The sequence below is a fragment of the Artemia franciscana genome, chromosome 7, assembly GCF_032884065.1.
Source record: "Artemia franciscana chromosome 7, ASM3288406v1, whole genome shotgun sequence".
Lineage (NCBI taxonomy): Eukaryota > Metazoa > Arthropoda > Branchiopoda > Anostraca > Artemiidae > Artemia > Artemia franciscana.
In genome coordinates this window covers 23378199-23391959 of record NC_088869.1, presented here as the reverse complement: position 1 = coordinate 23391959, position 13761 = coordinate 23378199, and the positions used below count along the sequence as shown (strand labels likewise).

The 13761-nt window shown below is 37.2% G+C and overlaps 1 protein-coding gene and 1 long non-coding RNA gene across 2 annotated transcripts in view; one reads left to right on the top strand and one right to left on the bottom strand.

Annotated features, from left to right (window-relative positions):
- Nucleotides 1-595: 595 nt before the first annotated feature.
- Nucleotides 596-13761, top strand: part of LOC136029006 (nidogen-like) — a 258905-nt gene continuing 245739 nt past the window's right edge. Inside the window, exon 1 of the mRNA XM_065707012.1 lies at nucleotides 596-697. The gene's annotated coding sequence lies outside the window, so the exon portion shown is untranslated. The remainder of the gene's footprint in view (nucleotides 698-13761) is intronic.
- The window catches only part of LOC136029016 (uncharacterized), a 75219-nt gene continuing 62627 nt past the window's right edge, over nucleotides 1170-13761 (bottom strand). Inside the window, exon 3 of the long non-coding RNA XR_010617943.1 lies at nucleotides 1170-1362. This is a non-coding gene — a long non-coding RNA (uncharacterized LOC136029016). The remainder of the gene's footprint in view (nucleotides 1363-13761) is intronic.

The following is a 13761-nucleotide window of genomic DNA, read 5'->3' as shown; positions in this document are numbered from 1 at the left end:
TATAATTGCACATCAGCCGTTATAAATTAGGACCGATGGGTGTAGGTGGGGAGAGTGTGTTTCGACCTTTAAAAGTATATTTTTATTCCTCAAATTTCTACCTCTCCGTGAGCCTTGAGATGAAAATAAAATTAGATTTGAGGAGGGAGGAGTAGAGATTCATCCTTAATCCCTCTTGAATCCCACGATTTTTTAAACATTATGCTTGTAATACATTTGTAATAATTGCAGACAACATTTTCCCCTTTAACATGAAAATATGCTCATCATAACAAAATAAAACTGTATCTCGAAGCTTAATTATCCTAGGGCAGTTTTCACTTAAACCTTCTCCCTCTCTCCCTGTTATTCATTTGTTTCTCTTTCTCTCGTTTCTTTATTCATTTTGCTTTCCTCTCTGTTTTTCTTGTCTGCTTCATTTTAGGACAGCTTTCCCCTCTCCTGTCCCTCTCTCTTACTCCTTTTTTTTAGCATTATACCTGCTAAGATAAAATGCTATTCGAGATGATATTATAAAACATGGAAATCCAATCGCGCAGTTTCCTAATTCTAGGGAAAAGCCGTTGTTGAGAAAAAATGCTCTGAGGATCAGTTTGTAGTTTCACTACGGTTGTAAATACCGCCACAAAACATCTGATCAGTGTCACTTACATTGTCCCGTATACATCAAATGCCGAATTAAAGAAGAAAGCTTGTTGTAAGTGCAAACGTTCATAATCTGACATTAATTCTATATTATTGCTGACTATATTCAACAATAAAATACTTAATACGCGATAAAAACAAAATATATATCTATAATCGAGTTGCTAAAGATAGTTAGCAGGTGCAATCATAATGGTGTAACTCCTTAGTATATGTACCGTGGGTGAACCTTTGTGTATAAGTCTGCAATGCAGTCACTGAAGATACATCAGAATAAACTCAAAATATTTTGCTGTCTCTCTAGACGAGTTAGGGTTTGGGGTACACTTCTTTCGAGTGAATGGAGCCAGATGTAAGCAAAACTGTAAAAAATGCCAAAAAAGGAAGTTGAACTAGCCTACTTGAAAATATTCCGATATTATGAAATCTGCATGCTTACCCAATCCTCGGCCTACCTTAGATACATTTTGACTCTTAAGAGTTTTTGATGTTGGCTCTTGCTATTAGACCTGAACAAAAAGATATGAGCAACAAAGTAATAATTTAATTATTAGTCAAACCAAACATGGCAAAAGTAGGTAGCTGATAAATTTGGCCCGTCTTCCAAAAAGTAGTTACAGTAGTAGTAATGAAACAAAATCCTGGAAAAGTACAAACTCTCACTTTAGTTCATCATTTTCCCTTCTTCCTTTCTTTGCTCATTGAGAGGAGGTTTACCTGCAATGAGAAAAAATAACTCACACTAGAATCTCAGGAGCAATGGCTTGTGCGAAACTCCTACGAAGAGTGAAGAAATGGACACTAAAATATTTTATTCTATTCGGGTATTAACGCCTAATAACCAAAGAAATAACCTTTGGTACTCACTTGGGAGAGAGAAAGAGAGGGAGAGAGAGAGAAAAAGAAAGAAAGCGAAAGAGGCTGTTGAGAAAAGATGCTCTGAGGATAAGTTTGTAGTTTCATCGCGGTCTTAAATGCCACACAAATCTGATCAGAGTCACTTACATTGTGCGCTATACATCAAACAAATAAGAGAAAGAAGAAATAAGAGATAAAGAAATAAGAGAAAGAAGAGAGGAAGAAACTTCTAATATCCAAAGAATTAGCCTTTCGTACCTCACTCGGGAGAGAGAAAGAAAGAGAGAGAGAGAGAGAGAGAGAGAGAGAGAGAGAGAGAGAGAGAGAGAGAGAGAGAGAGAGAGAGAGAGAGAGAGAGAGAGAGAGAGAGAGAGAGAGAGAGAGAGAGAGAATGAGAGAGGGAGAGAGAGAAAGAAAGAAAGAAAAAGTCGTTGTTGAGAAAAGATGCTCTGTGGATACGTTTGTAGTTTTGTTGCAGTCGTAAATGCCACGACCGTGAGAGAGAGTAACAGTTTTTAACGACAGGGAAAGGGAACAAAAAAAAAGTAGAAATTATTTCTCTAAAGACAAATCAGTTATGATTTAGTAACGAATTCACAAGTATATTGTTGTAGCCCAAAGTAAATACACTGTCGTATTCAGGTTCAAGAGTCGAATTTGGCAAGACAAATTGTCCTAACCTCTTTAATTAAAAAAATATTATAGCAACTGCATGTTCTTGAAGCTTTACAGCATGCACCCTTTTATTTTGTTGTGAAACTTATCAGTGGATTTGTCGCACTCCAAAACCTTTATTTGAAGGTATAGAGATATTAAAGCAAAAATCTCACAAAAACTTTATTTTGCCATGGTTAATACAAGGTTAAAATTTAGCGCGGAAAATTTAGCGGTGTGTTGATAGAAAATTAATTGACGACAGTAAATATCGACTTGAAATAAAATTTCCCAACAAAAAATTGATTGTGCCAATGGCGGTGTGAATGTGAATAAAATTAGTTATAGAAGATTCCTGGTCTCTTATCTAAGAAATATATTATTCCATCCTCTCTTGAATTCTATGTTCTTCTCTTAAAATAAGTCAGCGTTGGCTAAAAATTAAATTATCAAGTACCTTTTATATGGTGTAAAAATAGATTTGATTATTCGGCCACATGTTGTTTCCTTGTAAAACAGAACAACCCCATACTAGTAAGTTAATTTTGGTATGAAAATCTGAACTGGCTATGAGACAAAAAGCTTAAATCATAGTAATTATTTAAATCCTAGCGAGTATTAAATTAAAAGAAGAGTTATTTCAAATGGAAGTAAGGAGCAACATTAAAACTTAAAAAGAACTGAAATTATTTCGCATAAAAGGAGGGCTGCCCGTTCCTTAGCCCTTCGCCCATAAAGTAAAGTTTTTAATGCTATAATAAGTTTCCTATTCTGATTCAATGACCCTTATGTTTCAGCAGTTGTTCAAACTTTATCGTAAAGAGCAAGGGGCTGAAGAAGAGACAACACCCTCAGATATGGAGTAATTTCTGCTTGTTTAAACTTAATTTTGCTCTTTGCTCTCATCTGAAAAATGTAATCTTTGAATTTAATTTCCATTCCTTTTTCTGATCATATCCAGGCCTAGGCAATATATGATGTTGCGTACTGTCCCATAAAACCTCAATTTCTCGCAGATAAATTATATATATCAGCAATTGTAAATTGATTCGTAACTTCCCATTTTTCAGTTTTACTGCATAAGCATTACAGAATTTGAATATTCAGTCAAAATTTTCGATAAAAAGTAATTTTGTTGAACATGTCCTTAATAATATTTCTATTACAGAATTCGGGTGGACGGAAAGGGTATATTGTTGTTCATATTAGTGTAAATTATGTTTGACGTCTGATCATCTACACGGCTCATCTACATCGCGACCTCTGCAGTAGAGTTTTCTTATGTTTAAATACGGCATTGCAAATATATGTTTAAATACATTGAAATATTGTATATGAACAGGAAAAGAGAGATATTACCATTTAAAATCGTTGAAGACCAAACTCCTGTTAGCACTTGCCAAGAAATTTCCTGGAAAGGCTCACAATTCCCACCTCGTCTTTTCCACCTCTTTGCCGGCAGGAAGGTGAACAGAAGACTGTTGCAGTTGTAGGGGCCCTATTATCCTCTTAGAACTAATAATAAAGGTGTAGACAAAAAATTTCTCGAGAATCAAGAAGGATTAAATATTAATTTCTACCATCCCCTCTTTCAACAAAATTCTTTCTAAATCTATCTAAATGCTCAATGGGAGATACAAACTTAAGCATTAAAATACCATAGTTGAGGCATCTGCCCCCCCCCCACCGTTACGCCTACAAAATTACCATAATAGTTGATGTACACTTACACATTATAGTGTATAATTTAATAAAATATGAAGCAAATCATTTTTGTTAAATAAAGCTTCAAAATAGATGTCAGAATTTTTTTTTTTAAGGAAGGTATTATCCCACAGCATCCTTATTCAGGATCAGTCTGAATAAAGGAAGATGAAAGATTAATTCTTATTTACCCTGCTTTTATTTATTTTCATCCGAAGGGCCATGAAGAGTTAGACAATTTGGGCAATGAAATACGGGTTTTTTACCATCTAACCACTCCATCCGGCAATACAATGAGCAACGACCAATCCTTTATTATAGCTGATCCGCAATTACGCATCTCTAGACGTAATTTTGTTAAAAATCTAGTTGCCAAAGGTAAATATTTTGCGGTCCAATTCATTGCATGATCTTTCTTCTTGAATTAATTTTTCGTTTCGTTCTGTTAAGTCACATCAACATTCATGTTGGATCCTACTCCTACTCCTGACGAGATGCATAGCAGATACTCAGTATCTCTAAATGGGTCCAGTGATTGGACATATTCAAGCATCTGAAGCGCATCCGACAACTTACTCTCATTAAAAATGACCAATGATTCAATATGCTGGTAACTTTTCTTTCAAGTCGTGCCATTATGGGATTGCGTCAAAGCGTTGATTTATGAATAAGTTTACCTTGCTGATGTTCGTATAGCTCTTTGGACTTGAGAGAATCCCCAGCTTTTGTCAGACCTCCGCATGTTTTGAGATTCCTCACCAAGACTTCTTCAATGAGTAGATCAGGGGACACTCCCGCCCAGTTCCTGTCACTTCTCTAAATTACGAATAGGCCATTTTCTAGTTCTTTATGCAGCTATTGGTCTGAGGTAGCTAAGTCACGCTTATATTGAAGGAAGAGCCTAATTGACTTCATGCAAAGGTGGTGCCCACTCGCCACAAAACACAGAAGTATGGCCTGGACTTATTACAAATACTGCTTAAATTTGTCAGATCTTTCAGAATCAATCAATCTCCTTAGAATTGAGATCACCTTCGTGTATTATATCAAAACCTGCACAGTTCTTATACTCGGAAGAGACAATATTGTGCCATTCATCTTCTCGGATACTACCATAATGGCTTCCAAATCAACCAGATCTTATCAGTTGATCCCTTGTACCAGTATTCTGTAGTAATACGCTTGTATTTCCGACTGCACTTTGTTAGTTCTAGCTGTTCAGTCCAAGGATCCGAGTCCGATTCCAATGAGTGTAATATTTAACACCACATCAACCAATTCATGTCTTCGGCATGCATGTCTAACTGCTTTGTCGTTCATTTTATGTCTGATGGAGTTCGGAGCATATTCTTTTTCAAATATATCGGGAAGTCCGGAGTCGTCCATTTTGTAGCCTATGGTTCCTAGATAGCCATTCGAGTACGAAAGCTGGAAAGAATCGTTGTCATTTTCTTTATTAGACTGGCTGATGCCCCATTTCGAATACTATCCATGTCTTTTGAATAAAGAGGCTGGTCAAAAGTAATTACTTTTTTTGCTTGCTTTTTGGCTTCCAGAGAAACGAGTAGCAGCTTCGGGTAGATACAAGATATGTCGGACGAGCCTCGGTCGAGCATATGTAAGAGCTGTATATATGCCACGCCCAAGCGGGAACAAGTTTCTAATGTCTGCGTAAAGCCAATCCAACCAAAACAAGGTTTGGCAAAATATAAGGATCTGTACCATAGTAGGTCTACGGAAGCTGGGGAACAGACTTCCAACTAATGTAGGGCTTCAAATTCGAAGTTGTCTGTAGTAATTTTTGTCTTCTTAAAGAAGTAAAATTGTACCAATATGATGAACTTGATCATTTCGCTGGTAATCTAAAATTGAGATTCCAATTTTTGTTCCACTCTGACCTCGATTACGGTGGAAGGGGGAGGGGGGATTAAAATATAGCATATTTTAATTCCAATGTTTTTTCTATCTCCTCGGATTTAAATTAATAAAAGAAACAATCTTTCAGTCCAGAAAGATTGTGTAAATTCAGTTTGAGACCCCCCTCTCTTGATTTTCCTCTGAAAAAGGGGTATTTTTGCACGGGTAATTTCCAATATGTTATTAAGCAAATTTTTCTGAACATTTGGGGCTCATTTTTGTACGAATACTGCGACAACTAGGATTCCGACTTCCCCCCCCTTTGGCCGCATTTAGGGTGGAAATGGGGTACTAAATGATATAGTTTTTCAATTTAGATGTTATTTTTGATCTTCTTAAACTAAAATTATTAGGAAATGGCCTTTTAATCCAGAAAATATTCCGTAAATTAAAATTCAAGATTTCCCCCGTTTCCCCTCTCATATTCTTGAAAAAAATGGTCATTTCTACGCGATTGATTTTGACCAACTATGGATATGCTATTGAACAGATTTTTTTAGCCATTCTGGTGCTAAGCATTTTTGCTAATTTGACGTCGAATTTTGGCTATTTTTTTCGTAGTTTTACTGGACTATATGAGGCTAAGTTGTTGAAGAAATTAAGCAATATTAGGTTACTTAGTTCTAATCTAAGTCAGCTAAAGACTAGTGTTAAGGTCAAATGTTGAAATTAATGTGCAATACTAAAAGTGTTGGGGTTGTATCGATGCCTGTTGGTAGATTTACTTACTGTTCAAATGAGAACAGCTAAAGGCTAACTTTATAGGCAAACGTATGTAGTATAAAACTGTTATGAAAAATTTGTACTTGGGATTATTCTCAATAGTTAACACCACGCCTTGGTAGACAATTACATAAAATACCAATGACTACCTCACTATGCAGTCGGATTGGAGCGGATGGGTTTGCGACTTTGGTGTAACCGAGTGGAAGTAATACTTAAAGGAGAAAATCCTTTATAATCAAGTAATGTAGTCCCTTGGCATCCTCTCTGCCAAGGGACACCAAAACTAAAACTAGGAGTTCAAGTTTCCCTTTTTATACCGATTGAAAAAGGTAATGTAAGGTAAAGAATACGGCATGAGACTTTGCAGTCCCTACCGGCGGTGCTGATCTCCGTTTCTTGTCCCTTCTGCCAGGAAGCGCAAGTGGGCTGGGGGACAAGCTTCATGTACTTTCGCACAACTTTCCTGTTTACCTTCCCCAGATTTCTCCCGGTACCCATTTAGAGCCGGGTCGACTCTGGCTGAGCTTACAAAGTCATGCCACTGACCCCCGTTCCAAACCAAATAATTGGGTACACTGGGATTCGAAACCTCACCCTTTTGGCAAAAGGATCATAAATCTAGCGCACCGATCCACTTGGCTAGGACGGCTTACTGATTGAACCTCCTGGTCAGGAAATAAGGAAAACTATATGCAGCAAATACAATCACACTCACTTTTTAAAACTGAAGATCTTGTTTAGTAATGACAAATGAATAATCTTCTCTTTTCACTCAAGCTCTCTTAAAACGAGAAAATTGGGCAATCAGAGCGCAAGAATGGCCTGCACTAACTAATGGTTGGAGCAAAGAATGAATAAACTAAGAAGGCACGAAAAAGTCAAATTTTAACTTTGAAGTTAACTTGAATTAAAATTTTATTTAAATTTAACGTAGCCAAGCCAACTATGAAAAGATGACTGATAGCCTCAAAGAATAGCAAAGGAAATTTTCAAAAAGGAAAAGGGACATTTTTGTGATGAATAATCAGGTGTCCTATTGCAACCAATCCCAAGTCAAACTTAAAATACGAAATATTTCTTTGAAAAAATTAATAAAACCAAAAATGAACAGAAATTATCAAACAGTTCGTGGTAACGAACTGTAGTAAGGAGCGACACAGCTCAATAGTAACCAAAACTCTAAAAACACGGAATTTTGATACCAATAGTTAAATCAAAAGAATCGCATTTTAATGCTGATTTTAAATATATAAGTTTCATCAAGTTTAGTCTTACCCATCAAAAGTTACGAGCCTGAGAAAATTTGCCTCATTTCAGAAAATAAGGGGAAAATACCCCCTAAAAGTCAATTGATCTTGAAGAAAATCACACCATCAGATTCAGGGTATCAGAGAACCCTACTGTACAATTTCCATGCTCCTATCCACAAAAATGTGGAATTTTGTATTTTTTGCCAGAAGACAAATCACGGATGCGTGTTTATATTTTTGTTTGTTTTTTCCCAGGGGCGATCGTATTGACCCAGTGGTCCTAGAATTTTGCAAGAGGGCTCATTCAAACGAAAATGAAAAGTTCTAGTGCCCTTTTTAAGTGACAGAAAAAATTGGAGGGCACCTAGGCCCCCTCACACGCTCATTTTTTCCCAAAGTCGTCGGATCAAAATTCTGAGATAGCCATTTTATGCAGCATAGTCGAAAAACCTTATAACTATGTCTTTGGGGACGACTTACTCCCCCACAGTCCCTGTAGGAGGGACTGCAAGTTACAAATTTTGACCAGTGTTTGCATATAGTAATGGTTTTCTGGGAAGTGTACAGACGTTTTAAGGGGGGTTTTTTGGTTGGAAGGCGGGTTGAGAAGAGGGGGTTATGTGGGGGAAACTTTCCATGGGGTAATTTGTCATGGGGGAAGAAGATTTCCATAAAGGGGGCGCAGAATTTTCTAGCATTATTTAAAAAACAATGAAAAAATAAATATGAAAAAGTTTTTTTTCAACTGGAAGTAAGGAGTAGCATTAAAACTTAATACGAACAGAAAATATTACGCATATAAGGAGTTCACTTCCTCCTAATGCCTCACTCTTTACGCTAAAGTATTTTTAGTAATTTCGTTTATTTATTCTACGGCCTTTGTGATTCAGGGGACAAATTTTAAGCTTTAATGTAAAGAGCGAGGTATTGACGAGTGAGTGAACCCTCTCATATACGTAATAAAAACATACGAATATAGAAGTTTGTTACGTAAGCTAATTCTTTAGTTACGCATATTTTTGGCCCAGGGCAACTGGGCCCCCTCCCCCTCCTTTTTTCTCAAAACCATTCGATGAAAACTATGGGAAAGCCATTTTGCCAAATAAATTAATATGCGATTTCGCTAAATTATTCATTTGCGGAGAGCCGAAATCAAAACATGGGTTAGCTAAAAAACGTTCAGAAATTAGATAAAAAAACAAGCTTTTTTAACTGAAAGTAAGGAGCGAAATTAAAACTTAAAACGAACAGAAATTACCCCGTATATGAAAGGGGCTACTCCCTCTTCAACGCCCTGCTCTTTACGCTAAAGTTTTTACTGTTTGAAAAAGTGGAGTTGAGAGAAAGAGTCAAACTTTAGCGCAAAGAGCAGGGCGTTGAAGAGGGAGCAGCCCCTTTCATATACGGGGTTATTTCTGTTCGTTTTAAGTTTTAATGTCGATCCTTACTTTCAGTTACATTAACTTGTTTTTATGGCACTTGGTATTAACCAAGTGACATATAGCAATCGCAAATTGACCATCTGGGGGTGGGGGGGGGGGGGGGGGGGGGTGGGGGGATTGGTTAATTCGGAAAAAATAGAAAAAATGAAGTATTTTTAACTTATGAGCGGGTGATGGGATCTTAATGAAATTTGATGTTTGGAATGACATTGTGTATCAGAGCTCTTGTTTTAAATCCCGACCAGATCTGATGACATTGGGGGAGTTAGAGGGGGGAAACCTAAAATCTTGGAAAACACTTAGAGTGGAGGGATCGGGATGAAACTTGATAAGAAAAATAAGCACAAGTCCCAGATACATGATTGACATAATCGGAACGGATCCGCTCTCTTTGGGGTAGTTGGGGGGGGGGGGGGTAATTCTGAAAAATAGAAAAAATGAGTTATTTTTAACTTACGAACGGTAGATCGGATCTCAATGAAATTTGATGTTTAGAAGGAAATCGTGTCTTAGAGCTCTTATTTTAAATCCCGACCGGATCTGGTGACATGGGGGGGAGTTGGGAGGGGGAAACCTAAAACTTGGAAAACACTTAGAGTGGTGGGATCGGGATGAAACTTGGTGGGAAAAATAAACACAAACCCTTGATACATGATTGACATAAACGGAACGGATCCGCTCTCTTCGGGGTAGTTGGGGAGGGGGTATTTCTGAAAAATTAGAAAAAATAAGGTATTTTTAACTTACGAACGGGTGATCGGATCTCGATGAAATTTGATATTCAGAAGGATATCGTGTCTCAGGGCTCTTATTTTAAACCCGACCGGATCTGGTGACATTGGGGGTGGGGGGAGTTGGAAGGGGGAAACCTAAAACTTAGAAAACACTTAGAGTGGGGGGATCGGGATGAAACTTGGTGGGAAAAATAAACACAAACCCTAGATACATGATTGACATAAACGGAACGGATCCGCTCTCTTTGGGGTAGTTGGGGGGGGGGTATTTCTGAAAAATTAAAAAAATAAGGTATTTTTAACTTACGAACGGGTGATCGGATCTCGATAAAATTTGATATTCAGAAGGATATCGTATCTCAGAGCTCTTATTTTAAACCCGACCGGATCTGGTGACATTGGGTTTGGGGGGAGTTGGAAGGGGGAAACCTAAAACTTGGAAAACACTTAGAGTGGAGGGATCGGGGTGAAACTTGTTGGGAAAAATAAGCACAAGTACTAGATACATGATTGACATAACCGGAACGGATCCGCTCTCTATGGGGTTAGTTGGGGGAGGGGTTAATTCTGAATAATTAGAAAAAATGAGGTATTTTTAACTTACGGACGGGTGATCGGATCTCAATGAAATTTGATATTTAGAAGGATATCGTTTCTCAAAGCTCTTATTTTAAATACTAACCGGATCTGGTGACATTGGAGGAAGTTTCGGGTGGGAGAACCTAAAATCATGGAAAACGCTTAGATTAGACGGATCGGGATGAAACTTGGTGGGAAAAATAAGCAGAAGTCTTACATACGTGATTTACATAATTAGAACGGATCTGCTCTATTGGAGGGGGGGGGGTTAGTTCTGAAAAATAAGAAAAAATTACGTATTTTTAACTTACGAAGGAGTGATTGGATCTTCATTAAACTTCATATTTAGAAGGACCTCGTAACTCAGATCTCTTATTTTAAATCTCAACCGGATCAAGGGTAATTGGGGGGGGGGGCAGTTGGGGGACCGGAAACCTTAGAAAATACCTAAAGCGGTGAGATAAGGATGAAACTGGATGGGAAGAATAGAAACCTGTCTAAGATACGTGGCTGACATAACCGGACCGGATCTGCTCTCTTTGGTGTAATTGGGGGGGGGGGGGGGGGTAATTTTGAAAATTGAGGTATTTGTAACTTACGAAAGGGTGACCAGATCTTAATGAAATTTGATATTTAGAAGGATCTTGTGCTTTAAAGTTTTAATTTTAAATTCCGACCCGATCCTGTGACATTGGGGGGAGTTGTAGGGGGAAACCAGAATTCTTGGAAAACGTCATAATTGGGGTATTTTTTATCTTACGTATAGATGATCTGATCTTAAGGAAATTTGATTTTTAGAAGGAATTCATGTCTCACATCTCTTATTTCAAATCCCGACCAGATCTTTTGACATTGGGGGGAGTTGGAGGGTGAAATCTTGGATAAACGCTTGGAGTCGAGGAATCGGGATTATTTTTTCCTTTGATTCCGTTTATTGAAAAATATAAGAAATAAACTGAATAAAAAAGTTTGAAGCCTAAACAAGACTTATAAACTTCATTTGGAAATTTCAAAGTATTTTTTTCGGTGTGCTGAGGCAATATTCTGATCTGATGACTTAATAAATGATCAGTCGATTGATCTTCAATATGTTTGAAATAAATGGGATTTGAAAGGAACACAATATTGATTAAATTTATTACATGTTATGGTAGTAGAACTAAATTAGTTGTTTCGAATACATCGGTATATGAAAACAAAATTCATAGAAATTCAGCATTGCCTCCTATTCAATATTATTGTCAAAAACCAAAGGTTCAAAATAAGTCTTGTTTTCTGTAAAGTATAAATGAAAACGAAGCCTTTCAAAAACATGAGTGGAAGAGTATTCCCAATAGCATTTATGGTAATTTACTATTTTCTCGTTTGACGTTAAATTTTATCTTGATTTCTTTTTTTTTGGGGGGGAAGGGGTTTCATTTATTCATTTAAAGCAATTTATACTTGTTCACATTTGGCTTATTATTAAACACAAAAAAATAGTTTTTCAACTGAAAGTAAGGAGCAACACTAAAATCTTAAAAATAACAGAAATTATTACGTATATGAAGGAGGCTAACCCCTCCTCAACACCTCACTCTTTACGCTAAAGTTTTTTTTATTAATTTTGAAAAAGCGTCTTAATGCTCTAATTAAATGGCCCTTGTGTTTCAGGAGTCATTCTTTAGGAATTAGGACAAAATTCAAACTTTAGCACAACAAGCGAGGTGTTGAGGAGGGGGAAACCCCCTTCAGATACGTAATAATTTCTGTCTGTTTTAAGTTTTAATGTTACTCTTTATGTTACTCCTTACTTTCAGCTAAAAAAAAAACTTTTTTTAAATTTAATTTCTGATCGTTTTTTAAATAATGCCAGGAGACTTGGCCAAACCTCTACGGAGAAACCCCCTCCCCACGGAAATATCCTTTAGACAATTCAATCCCCGTGAAAATTTACCCCGCACAATTACTCTTAACCACTCCGCGCTTAAATGTGAGGTGAGAAAGAGAAAACAAGACGTATAAAAATAATTTTGCATAAGAACTCTGGCAAATTCCGACGGTGTATAATTTTCCCTGACAAGTTCACTCCCTGAAAACTATCCTCCCCATGGATAATTCCCCGCAAAAAAAAACCCAGTAGAAAATCCTCCCCCCCCCCGAAAATGGATGCATGCATCCCAATAACAAATACTATGCGTAAACAATGGGCAAATTTCATAACTTAAGAGACCTTTCCCATGGGGCTGTGGGGGTGGGGGTCATTTTAAACCCAAAGGCATAGTTATTGGGCCAATGATGAACACAACGGCTTTCTAAAAATTAGGATCCGATGATTTTGGGGAAAATGTGCGGGGGAAGGAGCCTAGTTGCCCTCCAATTTTTCGGTCACTTAAGAAGGGCACTAGAACTTTTACTTTCCGTTTGAATGAGTCATTTATCGAAATTCTAGGACCACTAGGTGGATACAATACGATTACTCCTGAAAAAAAACACAAACAAAAAAACACGCATCCGTGATCTTTCTTATGGCAAAAAATGCAAAACTCCACATTTTTGCAGATAGAAGCTTGAAACCTATACAATAGGGTTTTCTGATACGCTGAATCTTACGGCGTGATTTTCATTAAGATTACTTGATTTTAGGGGATGTTTTGCCATTTTAGAAAAATCAGGAACATTTTCTCAGGTTCGTTGCCTTTGATAGGTAAGGCTAAACTTAATGAAACTTACTTATTTGAAATCAGCAGAAAAAGTTGACTTTTTTGATATGTCTATTGGTATCAAAATTTTGTCTTTTAGAGTTTCGGTTACTATAGAGCTGGGAAGCTCCTTACTTACAGTTCGTTACCACGAACTGTTCGATATGACTTTGTATCTGCTGTCTTGACAATACTGAATATACATGTCCTCCTTTTGCAAATGCATTAAAGTCTCATATTGCTCCACTGATATGTTAGTAAAATCAAGGTATAAGGACATCAATCGTTACAGTGGCATGGATAAGCCCCTTTAATTGCTTCAGATATAACTTGATGTGACAATCATGATGGTATTCCAGAAGCTTAAATTTTACCATGCTTCTGAGGTGACTGCACACATGATCCCTGCTAGAGTTGAGGCAACGTGAGTAACTTGTCATTGCCTCACTCATGCTGATTACCTTTGCCAAAAGATGTGAAGGAAGGGGCATATACCAGAGAAGTTCATCCTGCGACCAGTTGCAAAGTGGAAGAGTTCCCAGTTGGAGTAATACAGAGAAAGCAAACTTTG